This window comes from Vigna angularis, chromosome 11 (genome assembly GCF_016808095.1).
Source record: "Vigna angularis cultivar LongXiaoDou No.4 chromosome 11, ASM1680809v1, whole genome shotgun sequence".
In the NCBI taxonomy this organism is placed as follows: domain Eukaryota; kingdom Viridiplantae; phylum Streptophyta; class Magnoliopsida; order Fabales; family Fabaceae; genus Vigna; species Vigna angularis.
The window spans coordinates 6,219,523-6,233,446 of record NC_068980.1 but is presented as its reverse complement, the minus strand read 5'-3'; the positions used below and the strand labels follow the sequence as shown (position 1 = coordinate 6,233,446).

The window sequence follows — 13,924 nt, the reverse complement described above, 5'->3', positions numbered from 1 at the left end:
AATTAGTTTAACTTTTAGTACAATTATTATATAGTTTGGTTATATTTTTAATTACTTAATATCTATTGTGATATAATTTTTACGGTGATCAATGTAAGTGATGATATGACTTTTAATTAAGAGATACTAATACTAGTTTTAGTGAATGGTATGAAAAAAGAAAGGTTTTGAAGAAATTTATAAGAATTTAGTACATATTAATATTGCTTTTGTGCACCAGCTTTGGTGGTAGATTTCTTATTTGGGTGTTCTTTTGTATACCTACAAAGTTGAGAGATATCTACATCTTTTGTAAATGTCAATTTGGTAAATTTGCGCTTTTAGTAGTCAAATTCAGATTAGATACTTTTTACTTCTTTCACTAAGAATGAGAAAGCACATACTACACAAGAGGTTATTAGTGAATATGGATGATAATGAAGTGAGACTAGTGAAAATTTGACTATTTTATTTTATTTTAAAAGAAAAAATTTATCGTCATTTTTATACATAATTAGTATACAACTTTTGTTTAGTTGGATAATGGTATATTCATAGTTGCTTCAAATATCTATTAATTGTTTTTTTTTGTAAAAAATATAAATTACAACAACAAAAATATTATATTATTAATTATTCAAAATCAAAAAAACACACATGTTACACAATTGAACAATATAAATTAATTAAGATATTTTTTATACAAAAAAATAAAAAAATAACAAAAAATAGTGAAAATAATTAAATGTGTGCTTTAAAATTATTTTGATTTAATGAAACTGAGGTTTGTATTTTTTTTTTGAATGGAATAAATTATTTGAACAAAATCTATACAAAGAAAGTGTAATCAAGGTTATAATTTTATAAAGCTCGAACACCCTCCATAAATAACGTTTATCGTATTCGACACATAGTAGACACTTACAAGTGTACAATACTTGTACGACACACATATTAGTAAAGTATCCAATTTTGAAAGACATATTTTTGTTGTCTTTCACAAAATTTTAATATGGCTCAAACACAATATTAATAACTACAAATTCAATTATTTTCTAAAATACTCATAAACTCGTAAACTTATTATATAAGTTTCTATTGTAATTATAAAAATAAGAAACAAATATTATATGATCACTATTTTTCTCTTTTTGGATATTATATATATATATATATATATATATATATATATATATATATATATATATATATTAGATTTACTTTTGTTTTAGTTGACAATGTGTTAGTTAATAGTTTGAAACTAATATGTATATACACATTATGTTTTGTGTTCTATATTTTTTCAATTTAGCTGTATTTTCGTGTCTATCCTTTTCTCTTTTTGAATGTTAAATAGATAGATAGATTTATTTTTGTTTTAGTTGACAATGTGTTAGTTAATAGTTTGAAACTAATATGTATGTACACGTTGTGTCCTTCATTTTATATTTTTTCAATTTAGCTGTATTTTCGTATCTATGTAGTATCCGTATCTGGACTTCACAGTTGTAATTAAAGGAAAGTAACTTAAGAGAGTGTGTTTGTAAATATATAAGTCTAACATGAGACATTTATTGTTTTGATATGTTAAATAATTTTATATCGACTTTCGAGATTAAAAACAATTGAAATATACTTTTTTTTTCTTTAACTTGTAACTTCCCAAAATACAGTAATAACCATAATCAGAATTAAATTACATTTAACAGTAAAACAGTGCAGTCTTTACACTAAACAGGGTTCAAAAGCCGAACGGCTTAACATACAGAACTAAGATACAAAACAACAGAAATAAGAAGCGTCAAGGACGAACGGTTTTACAAAACCAAATAACCGAACGTCCACTATCCAGATTAAAATAATATAAAACTAAACCAACGAGCGCGCTAAGGCTCGGCCTTGACTTTCACATCTACGAGGCTCGCGTCTTCCAAATTTTCTTCTTCCAGCGCCTCTTCCAGTGGCTCACTTCCATCTGCTCCCATCCACACGGATGATCATCGCGAAGACAAGACGAACGTACAAGGACGAGGGACAACACAAGGAAAAACGAAGGGTAAGCTTATGTAATTTAATTCATACATTAACATAAAAATTCATCAATTTAAACATACCAGAATAATTCAACATAAATAATCATCCAAAAACTATTACTAGACAGACCGTCCGGACGGTATGAATCTGTGTAGCTACAGGCGTCCTTGCACCCGAGTAATGTAGTAACTGTATTACACTCAACAGCTGCCACACGAGGTTAGTCCGTTCTTACGTCGCCCATGTTAACTTATGGACTAAGGACCTCCTACCGTTCCCACACATGACCTACCCCCTCTAAGTGAGGATGAGTACTCACGGAACATCAGGATGGACCGCCAGCATTAGCATGCCCACAGTCATACTTTACCAAAATTCAATAATCATATTCATCCAAAACAGGAGTCGTTCCTCCCTGGAACGCTCGTTCAAAATCCATAATCATTCTTTCGTCTCATATACTGTTCGTTCATTACCATTCTTCACTTTAACTTCATTTTTATCTTTCATTACAATTTCATAAAATAACGAGCGTTCAGCCCTCTTCATAACGAGGACGAACGTGAAAGACTAGACCGAGAGATTCTCGTTTTAGAACCGAATAAAACTGACACTCCAGGTTTAACGAACGTCATTTTCTATTTGAATCAGTTGAATGAACTGACTCTAGGGAAATCAAATCATTACTCAAAGAATAATTTAATTAGGAAGGCTCTAGGCCGAATCCAAATAAATGAAGACACCTCAAGACGAGTAGAAGACTATACCGAGAATAATTTAATTATCTAAACCGACTGCCAGTCAATGACCGAGCGCGGTATACTGATTTATAGAAATTTGGATGAATGCTATTTCCGCCAGTTTTGTAATTTAATACTAGTACGAACATTCGGTATAAGACCGAGCGCCGCTCATAACGAACGCTTTGGGTCGAGATCCATCACATTCTTGTACTCATAAATAGAAATAGAAATAAAGGTAATAAGAGAGGGTGAATATAAAATTTTAAAAATGACTAAGTGTCCAATTGTGTTTACAAGCTTTTCAATTCCTCACACAACACTCGGGATGTCTATGTTGGCCGAACGCTCAAACGTAGCACTAATAAAAGAGGACGTTCGTCCTCAACTAGGATTCCTTCCGAATGAAAGAATCCACTACCAAATCATTTTCACTGGAAAACTGAACGGTCAAAGACCGTCCAGTAACGTACGTACAGAATCATAAGGAAAATTTCTTATAATGGTCCATATTATCAAAATTCCAGAATTAACATATCAGCTCATACTTTATAACTTCATATCAAAATATCAATTTACATACTTCATAATTCACATTATTCATTCATACTTCAAAGTGATGCTTCCTACTCACATTCATAAATATTAAACATTATCATACAGTTCAACCAATCATACACCATATTCATACAATCAACTTAAGCGAATGTTCATACAAGGCACAGCATATGAATTAAATCAAATAAGCTTCCCTTACCTGGATCAGTAGTGAACGTCCTAAACTCAAGATTTTGGGTTCGCCCGCTAGCAGTTTTCTACCCTCAAAAGATCACTTAATTCTTCCAACCAGATCTAACCATAAAAACCAAGAAATACTAAGAACTTAACCCTTCATGCAACCAAAATTTGACTTCGCAGGAAACAGAAGAACGAACGTCTAAAGGGAGAAACTTACCAGTTTCAGAATTCAGATGTAATCGGTTCAAATTAAAGCTCACAGCGTTGGGAGTACTTCTATGGTTTCTGAAATGGAATCGGAGAAGGGTAGAATGAGTTACAGTAGAGAGAAGGAAAATGTTTCTAGAGAGAAGATGGAGAAGAAGGAAGATCAGAAATTTGGGGAAGATGAAGAAGCATGCAGAAGAGTGGGAAGAGAGTTTTTCAGAAAATCATTTTCCCTTCCCTCGTAGGACGAGCGTCCATTCTCCTGCTGCCAATTGTATTCCACTAACGATTTCGAATGTTCCAAAATGACACTTGGCAGTTGCATGCAGAGTGGGTGTGAGTGCGTTTTAATGGCACTGAACGTGCGGCGTGAGTGCATTTAATAGTGGTCAGAGTGTGGGGTTGGGTGCGTTTCTTAAGAAGAATCTGAACAGGGTTTTTGGGTATTAAAACGTGATTTGACAGGTGGAGGCTGGTTTAAATTTTCGAGGCTTTACATAACTCATCTAATGTGTTTTAAAAATAAAATCGTGATAATCTATATAATTAAGAAATCATATTAATTAAATACAATTTTCTTCTTCCAAGGTTCTTTTAAAAAAAATTAAAATTAAATTCTGAGTCCCAAATGAAACAATATCTCAGAGAAAGTAATTCTTCCTAACAATAGACGGTACTATTGGTAGTGGTGGAGGAGAGAAAATAAAATACGACTTTTGAAGATTATATATATATATATATATATATATATATATACGAAATGCTTTTAAAGATAAAAAATTCATGGACTAAAATTAGCTTAGGTAGGCATAACTTTTCTATATTATGCTAAAATTAATTTTTAACTTACAAATAAGTTTGTACATATTTCTTTTTGCTGACAGATAAAAAGTTTATTTAAGTGAATATTATACTTTACCGGAGTGAGGCACCTTTATAACATATATGAACCATTCAAACACAAAAAGAGCTGCAAAGCTCAGTTTTTGTTTTAATTACTTTCCACCAAACAAGCTTAAAAGTAAGGATGCAGTTTTGAAGTAGTAAACAAAGTAAATACATTAAGTAAAACAAAAACATGAGTTCGAAATTGTACGGCCTAAAACCTAACCTGCGACTCTGCGAGTGTTTGAATGGCAACAAATGGAGAATGCAACTTCGCATCAAGGGAATCGTGGTGGTCCTGTGTTGGCAGAGGTCGTGTGATCTTAGTGGGGTTGCAGTTGTCAGATGGTGGATTTTGATTCATGAGTGTGATGGGGGAGCTAGGTAATAAGAGTCATGGTTGTGTAGTTTTTCTTGAAGGTTTTTGTATGTGTTGTGATGGTGACCATGAAACTATGGAAGGTGGTGGAAACTCATGGTGATACCTAGTACCTGTTCGATTCATCATCTTTCTCTTCCCTTTTATTGATGAAATAACCTCACTCTCTCATGTACGGAATGAACAACTTAATGTTGCTCTGTGCTTGCAGAAAAGCATCTGCTGCATCTGCAACTCGGCATGCTTCGAGAAGGAGAACATGGCCGCAGTAAGCACTTCAATGCACAATGTTTTTCTATTCTTTTCTCTTTTACCCCTGGAAGAACATCTTAGAGATGACCAGAGGTAAAATTTTATATTTTATTAAAGTTAATAAAACATATTGATTTTTTATATTTTAAAAAATAAATAAAAGGAGAGTGTGTAAGTAATGTTTAACTATTGAAATGTTTGATATCAAATAAACCTTTTTATCTTCTATTATCTTGTTTTGAAAACATGTGATTTCTACAGGAGATGAGAATTAGATCCATTTCTCTTAGTATTTTCTAAGTCCATTCGTATTTTATTGGAGAATTTCCAGATGGACACTATAAATGTATGAGTATGATTAATATATAATTTCTTTAAATGGGAATGGAGATAGGGATGTATAGATATATATCCCCTTCGTTCCCTCTGATCCAATATTTATCTTTTTTTTTATCTTTATTTTTATTTTTTTCTTAGTTTAAATTATTAAAATATTAATAGTTTATTAGTATTTAGTTTTAAAATATTTTTTTACACATTTTTTTCCTTCTCTTTTATAGTTATTTGGTTTGTTTTATATTAAAAAAACTTCACTCACATCTTCAACTTACTTTCTTTTTCATCATAATCTTAATTATACATTTTTTTCTTGGTATAATTATCTTAAATGATGTATTTATTATTTTTAGTGAATCAAATACTTTTTAAGTTTTACGTTCAATTATTTATACTTTTTTTAGTATTTTATTTATTATTTATTTTTATATAAGAATGTTTAACTTTATCAATTTTAAGTATTTAATTATATAAAATTTCATTTACTAAATAATATAAAAAAATTATCTTTTTTATTCTTTTTAATCCTTAGTTTTTGTTTCATGCGCGAATGTTTGACTCTCTCAATTTTCACATAAGAATATTTAGTTCTCTCAATTTTCGTGCTTTTTATTAATTTGATATCTATAAAGTTTTGTTAAATCTCTTCACCTGATGTGTTTTATGCTATTTCTGTTTTTAAATTAATATTTAAAACAATAAAGAATGAATATAAATGTAGGTACGAGTCCATTCACGGTACAAAAATAATGTATAACGTCACGCGTTCAACGTCCAACCATTGAATAACTAACGTTAAAAATGAGCGGTGATATTTTTGTAAATAAATGCAATTATTAAACGTCGTTTAGAATTGTAATTCGATGCAAAGATGCAAAAGATATAGAACGTCCAATGACTTTTAAACATTCGACGTGAAAATGTTAGTGAATTCAATAAAAATTTGAGGAGAAGATTGAAAATTCATTCACTTTATCGTGTGAGATACCATCTTTTCTTCTCAAACTTTTCTCGAACGAAGTTTGACGAGATCACATGTAATCTTTCTTTCATTTGATACAAATGCATGTTAATCAATTACTTTATGTATGATTTTTGTTTGTTTTAACCGATTATTTTTGTGCTCTTGTCCTTCATAGGCGCATTCTGCTTTCTTTCTCACTGGGGACAAAACTTTATTCCGATTTTGTTGAACTTGTTTGTTGTTGTTGTTTGGTTGAACTTGTTTGTTGTTGTTGTTTGATTGAACTTGTTTGTTATTGTTGTTTGATTCAACTTGTTTGTTGTTGGTTATTATTGTTTGTTGTTAGTTATTATTGTTTGCGGGTGATACTACACTACACGCGTTCATAGTTCATGCTTTATAAAATACCAAAAACTGAAATTTGTTGTTTTTCTGCTTTTTAGGTCTTGTAGAGTTGTAAAAAAGATCACAATTAATAAAAAAATTGATTAATTTCGAATATTGACAAAATTCGACGTTAAGTTAACGTCGAATTTTTTAAATTCAACGTAAATTTAATGTCTCCTGATATGACATCGTTTGCGAATTCGCTGTTAAAAGTTTAAAATATTCGATTATATATGATTTTTGTACTAGTGATTACATTAAATGGAGATAAAGATGATGAAAAATTATAACTATTGGATATAATATTAGGTATGAAAATGAAAATAAAAATGACTATAAATTTTTACTTTTAATAATAATATGGAAAAGTGTGAATATTTAAATAAAAAATTCAATATGCAAGGTATATGTGTATAAATAACCAACTTTGTTCGAATCTCAATTCTTTATTTTTAATTGAAATAAGATATGTAAAAATACATGTAAAGATTTGATTTGGTTATTGGATTTGCAGTTTTAAATTTACTTGGGCTTGATCAACAATTTAAATACTTGTTTACCGATATTCATTCTCTTTAATTTTTTATGTGATTCAATTTGAGTGTTAGATGAATTAGATTGACAAATTTATGCCTACTGACAAAAAAGATGGAGTGGAAAGTAGGTGTTTTCTTCTCTCGAGGGGAAGTCATTTATAAGGGAAATTGTGGGGCCCACATGTGTCTTCTTCCCATGAAATAAAAGGAAAGTTAATATCATTGTAACAATTATTACATGCAACACTTGAAGTTACTCGTTTGGTAGTGGCAACTACTACCACGTGCAAAGGAAATGATTCTTTTGCTATGATCGATCATACATTGGTGAGAGCATTGGTTACTTTATAAGTTTACATTTATGAACTCTTGTGATTGAGTTTATAATTTTAGCTTTGTACTTGTTGTGAGGGGTTACAACAGGAAGTGTAGCAGAAAGGGTTGGGGTTTTGTTTGAGGAGAGAAGGTCACAACATGTCATAATTAATAGTGATAAATGCATGTGAACTTCCTCTGAACTTTATCCTTAAAACCCTTTTGATAGCTTCAAAACATGCAAGAGTTCAATGCTGTTGATTGTATTCTCAAAAGCTTTAATAGCTATTCAGTTCCTTTCCTTATATGTTTCTTAAAAGGATGAGATGAAATCTTTGGAATTCTCATGATGGACCTATTAATGGAAACCAACCAAGAGACTATGAAGAGGCTGTTCAATTTTTGGAATGCACTCAAGGCCGTCGAGAACGACAACACACGTCAACGACGCTTTCTTACACGATGATTTGGATGAACAAGTATACATATCCTTTCCACATGGGCTGGTCTCTACAAAACCAAACCAGGTTTGTCGTTTCAACAAATCATTATACGACTTAAAACAAGCTAGTAGACAGTGATTCGCCAAATTAAACACGTTCTTGCACTACATAGGTTTCACGCAAATCTAACCATTCTCTTTTAATCAAGAAAACAAACATTTTTCTTGACTTTCGTTTATGTCGATGATATTCGATTGCCAATAACTTGCATGATATTAATTCTGTTAGAAGATCATTACATGAGACCTTCAAAATCAAGAACCTCGGGCAAGCAAAACTCTTCGTTAGATTTGAAATAATTACAAAAGGTTTCGACACCAGTTATTTAGAATACCTCTTTCAAAAATTGAGACGAAAAAAATGTTACTTTTTGACCTAAGTTATGAATGAAAACATAAACCTCAGCCTCACTTCAATATGAACCAAAGCATAACATTATTAATAAAAAATATATACTTTGTTTATTTTAATAATCAAAGCTTAACCTCTTTTTATATAAAAATTGTTTAATTTTAAAAGACATATTAGGTTTCGGTTGTCCACGTATACAACTTAAGCCTAATATCCTAAAAAATAAAATAGTTTATTTAAATCAGAAAGAATATTCAGTTTTGTTTTTCTCAAATAATTTCAACAAAACTTAATACTTTATTCAATAATATACTTTTTAATTATTGAAGCTTTTACACAATTTTAATAATTTTTAAATGAATGATCACTTTACTTTTATATTCAAGGTGTAACCCTATCTAATTAAAAAAAATTCAATCCTTTAGTTTATTGGTACATATCGATTTTAAACAATATATCTTAAATTTCATGAAATTTTGTCAATAATTTTTATTTTTTATTGATCTTCAACTTACAAAAAATAAAAATGATTATAAACTATAATTAAATATACACTTAAAGATCAATCCAAAACACAATTGACCATATTAATTTAAGATAGGTATATTAATGTTTGTTAGAGGAAATATTCTCTTTACTTGCTTTTTGATGTAGGACTGATAACATCAAAACCAAGCTTTACACCCTTGGTTAAAAATTTAAAGATGACGTTGATGCTTACATAAGAATGATATAAAAACATCTTTATCTTACCAACACGAGCCTCGATATCACTTATGTTATCACCTTCTTAAGTTAGATCTTATATAAACCTACCAAACGTCATAATCAAGCTATCCATAGAATTCTTTGTTACCTAAAGGTTGTTCTTGATTATGGTATCCTATTCCCCTCTAACAACACCATTTATCTTAAGGCTTTCAATGACTACGATTGCGTCTCATACCCAAAAACACGAAGATCTAGCACTGATTTTTGCATTTTTCTTGGATTGTCTCTTATATCTTAGAAGACTACAAAACAAAAACACAATATCTCGATCTTCTTCTGAAGTTGAGAATAGAACTTTAGCGACCACAACATGCGAGTTGTTGTGGTTGACTTATCTTCTACATGATTTGCACATTGGAATTTCTTCCTTCCTTATTATATTGTGACAACCAAGCCGTGAGGCATATTGCCCAAAACCCAACTTTCCAAGAATGAACTAAACACATAAATTTGGTCAATCTGTTTCATTTGTTACCCATAAAAACCAATGAACAATCTGCTGATGTTTTTATTAAGCCCTTGGATTTTGGAAGTTTCAAAAGTTGTATATCCAAGCAAGGAATGTTAAATATTCAAATTCCAGCTTGAGGAAGACTATTGACTTCCTTTGGTTTGTTAAAATACAACACATGGAAAAACTTAATCTGTTATATTTATCACTGTATGTTCATTGAATGCGAAGGCTATTAAATAGCCGTATAAAAAAAGAATCACAACCAAAAAGAAAATAGTACTGGACTAAATGAGAACAGAACCAAAATAACAATAACCAATATTTGGTCGAGTTGCTACAATGCAATTGAAACTAAAAATTGAAAATTATAAAACTATCCTTCATAATTTAACACTAGTAGAAAAGCACCGTATAACATTAATATTTTTTTTACTTTTAATAGTAAATTCAAAATCAATATCATAACCAGAAATGTTAAATTTACATTGAACATATTTAGGGTGGGACGTCATTTGTTTTTAGACGTCGAATCAGAGTTCTAAACACTTTCATTTATACACACCAATTATTGTAATTCGTCAATATTCATTAAATTTACTACTTTTATCATCTCTATTTCATGAATGCAGAAACAATCACAGTTTTCGTAAGTGTTTGACTCTCTCTTTCTTCTTCTTTTTTCTATCAGTATTCAAAACATATAGCTCTTATACCAATTTTTTAAAATACAACACACAAAAAAACTTAATTTGCGATATATATATATATATATATATATATATATATATATATATATATATATATATATATATATATATATATATATATATATATATATATATATATATATATATATATATATATAACTGTATATTCATTGAATGTGAAGGCTATTAAATAGCCGTATACAAAAGAAACACAACCGTAATGAAAATAATACTAGAGCAATTGAAAACAGGAACAAAAATAACAATAACCAGAACTGCTACAGTGCAACTGAAAATAAAAACTGAAAAAACTATATGCATTTTAACTTATTCGGATGACTTAAAATAAAACATCACTCAAAATTATAAATCTACACTTCATAATTTAATTTTATCTATCGTGATTATTTGTTATAGGGTAGTTTTTCATCGGTCTTTATATCACTACTCTAAAAAAGGCTTTTAACATATGTTATTTTTGACATTAAACATCCAATTCAGATCCGACGTCTTATTGATAGACATCAATTGGTCGGATCCCCTTCTTCGGATGTCAATTTTGATGTCAGATCCCTCCTAAATCAACCCTCTTTTATTTTTTTTTTAAATTAATTTGTTACCGAATTATCATACCTGAAATACAGAAAATCATTATACCACATCATAAAATTGAATATACTATGAATTTCAAGCAATGGAGATTGGACACTCATTGTCACTGCCTAGATTCATCAACTCACGAACAAAAGTGCATCATAAGCCAAAATTAATCGGTGCAAACAGAATTTAATCAGTGCAAACTAAAGTTAATCGGTGTAAAATAAATTAATTGCAAGAAAATTAATCAAACATACCTTATAGCAATAATGGTGAACGAGAACGAAGCAAAAACCCAAACAGAAATGCAAAAGAAACTAAGGCTTGTTTTTTGAGTTTTTGGGGTTTAAAAGGGCATTTGATGTCGGCCCCCCTATAGATCTAATGTCTAATTACTAAAAAAATCTATTTTGGCACTACTTTTTGGGTATTTTCATAGCTTATTGACATATGGGAAAGGGGATACGACGTCTAATGTGTATTAGATGTTGGACCCCTCTATGTTCGACGTCTAATGTCTGACAAAGTGATATTTCAATTCTGATTTTTTGGCTTATGGCAAAGGATTTGACATCTGATCTCGGGGTACCTACTTTTATTTTCGGACCTTTTTGACGTTTGATATAGGAGGGCCAACATCTAAAGGAGGATTTGACGTTTGATTTGGGGAGGCCGATGTCTATGTTGTAAAAAAATTAATATTGATGCTTAAAATGAGATATTTTCAGACCTTTTTACGTCTGATCTGGGGAGCTGACGTCTAAAGAAGGATTTGATGTCTGATTTGAGGAGACAAACGTCTATGTCGTAAAAAAATTAATATTTGTGCTTAAAATGAAGTATTTTTAGACATTTTTGACGTCTGATCTGGAGAGACTGACGTCTATATCTTATTTGACGTTTGATCTTGGAGAATTGACTTCTATAATAACGTTTTATTTACAAAAATATCATTGGTTATTTTTTACATTGGATTTTCTTTCGTGTTATAACACATTACGTTAAAGACGGTTTATGCACAGTGTATATATCTATACCCCGTTGCATCTTCCCTAGATAAGAAAATAAGAAAGTTTTCACGCATAAGCTTTACCTTCCTTTTCCATCTTCACTTTTCTTATGCAGTATTGTGCTACAGTGTTTAAGTTAAAATATGAAAACCATAAAATCTAATAATAAGGTTGGTTGTGCATACTGTTTCTTCATTTATTGCTTCAAAAATTCCTTGTCACCATATTTGAAATGCGTGTGTATACCAAAAACAATTTTTCTTTGCAACCTAATTACTGCCACTGGGAGGAAATTCTAATAAACCATGACAATTTTACCAGTGAGACAATTTTTGTGACAGTGTACTATAATAGTTATTTGATAAACATTGTAGCAGACATGTAGACCTCCACCTCATAATTTTAAGTATCGTGTATAACTATTTTAAATATTGCTATTGATAATTGTTTGGCATTCATGACTAAATTTATTAAGAGAAGTTAATCTTATTATTATTATTTCATATAACAAGATAAGATTACTAAAAGGTACAAATATCTGTACAAACAAGTTAAACAGTAAACATTCAAATTTGATAATGTATTTGACATGCAATAGCTTATTCAAAATTGAGAAATTAACACTTTTTATTCCTTACCATATAGCTAATTGGCAAATTGTGGAATAAACATATACCATTAAATCTTAATAAAGAGTTTTATGGATAGAATCTAGCTGTCATGGTTGCAGCTACTATATTTACAATAGACCAGCATGGATTTGAGCATTTTACAAATTAATTTTTATATGTAAGTTAACTACAATTATTTTTATAAAAATATTCAATGAGAATTATTTTACATACATATCTATATTAATGAAACTTGTCTTTGATATCAAAGTCACAAATCCTATAACATTTAGCTTTTTCATATAATTAAGGAAATTTTTATTGAAAAAATAAAATACAAATGTTTCTTGTTATTATTATTTAATTTAATTTTTATCGGTATTTTCTTATATTGTATCTTGGAAAAGGTCAATTTCGTTAGTAATAATGACGGATGGATGTGTGTTAAAGAATTCAGATTCCATTTCACATGGTTTTTCACATTTTCAAGAACCTTTTCCTTTTACATTTAAATTATAGATATACTAGGGTTGTTGTTCATGTTATTTAATTGCATTTAGTGAAGGAGCCCACAATGAGAGAGAAAATTTCGCGAACGTGCTTGCAGAAATAACTGATCAAGTGATTGCAATGGAATTCTGATCGGACAGCTACCTCCCCATTAATTGCAGACTCTGCATAGTAAGAAATTCACGCAACAATTTGCTTACGTGATTTGATGCAGCAGAAGATGGATTATCAGATTGGATTTTACAAGTGTTCCTTCTGATTGTACATATTATCATATCAGTGGATTTCCTTTGGATTATGTTGACGAGGTGGTGAAAAATGACAGATGAACCAATACACAAAATTTAGATTAGCTTTAGTATGTTTATCAAGTTATAGGTCATTTTAATATATAAGTGATTATAAGTATTTTTTTTTATCTTATTTTTATTACTTTTGTTGTTATTGAGAAGACAAATCTAATTTACAAGAAAAAATGAACCAGTTTATTTTCACTGCATTCTACTGGTGAATCTTGTACTTATAGGGATTATCTATTAATCACAGCATCCATACAATGAACCAGTTTTTCTCACAGTAAATTCATGTAATAAAGGATTTATGAGTCTATAAACAAACTAAAATTTGTGATTATATGTATGTAACATTTTGATTTGTC

General features: G+C 29.9%; 1 long non-coding RNA gene across 1 annotated transcript; it reads right to left on the bottom strand.

The window, feature by feature from the left end:
- Positions 1 to 1,703: 1,703 nt before the first annotated feature.
- Positions 1,704 to 5,017, bottom strand: LOC128194715 (uncharacterized). Its single transcript, XR_008246045.1, has 4 exons — positions 4,810 to 5,017; positions 3,709 to 3,776; positions 3,511 to 3,605; positions 1,704 to 1,954 (listed from the first exon to the last, which is right to left on the bottom strand). It is a non-coding gene; the product is annotated as an uncharacterized LOC128194715 (long non-coding RNA).
- Between the last annotated feature and the right edge of the window lie 8,907 nt (positions 5,018 to 13,924).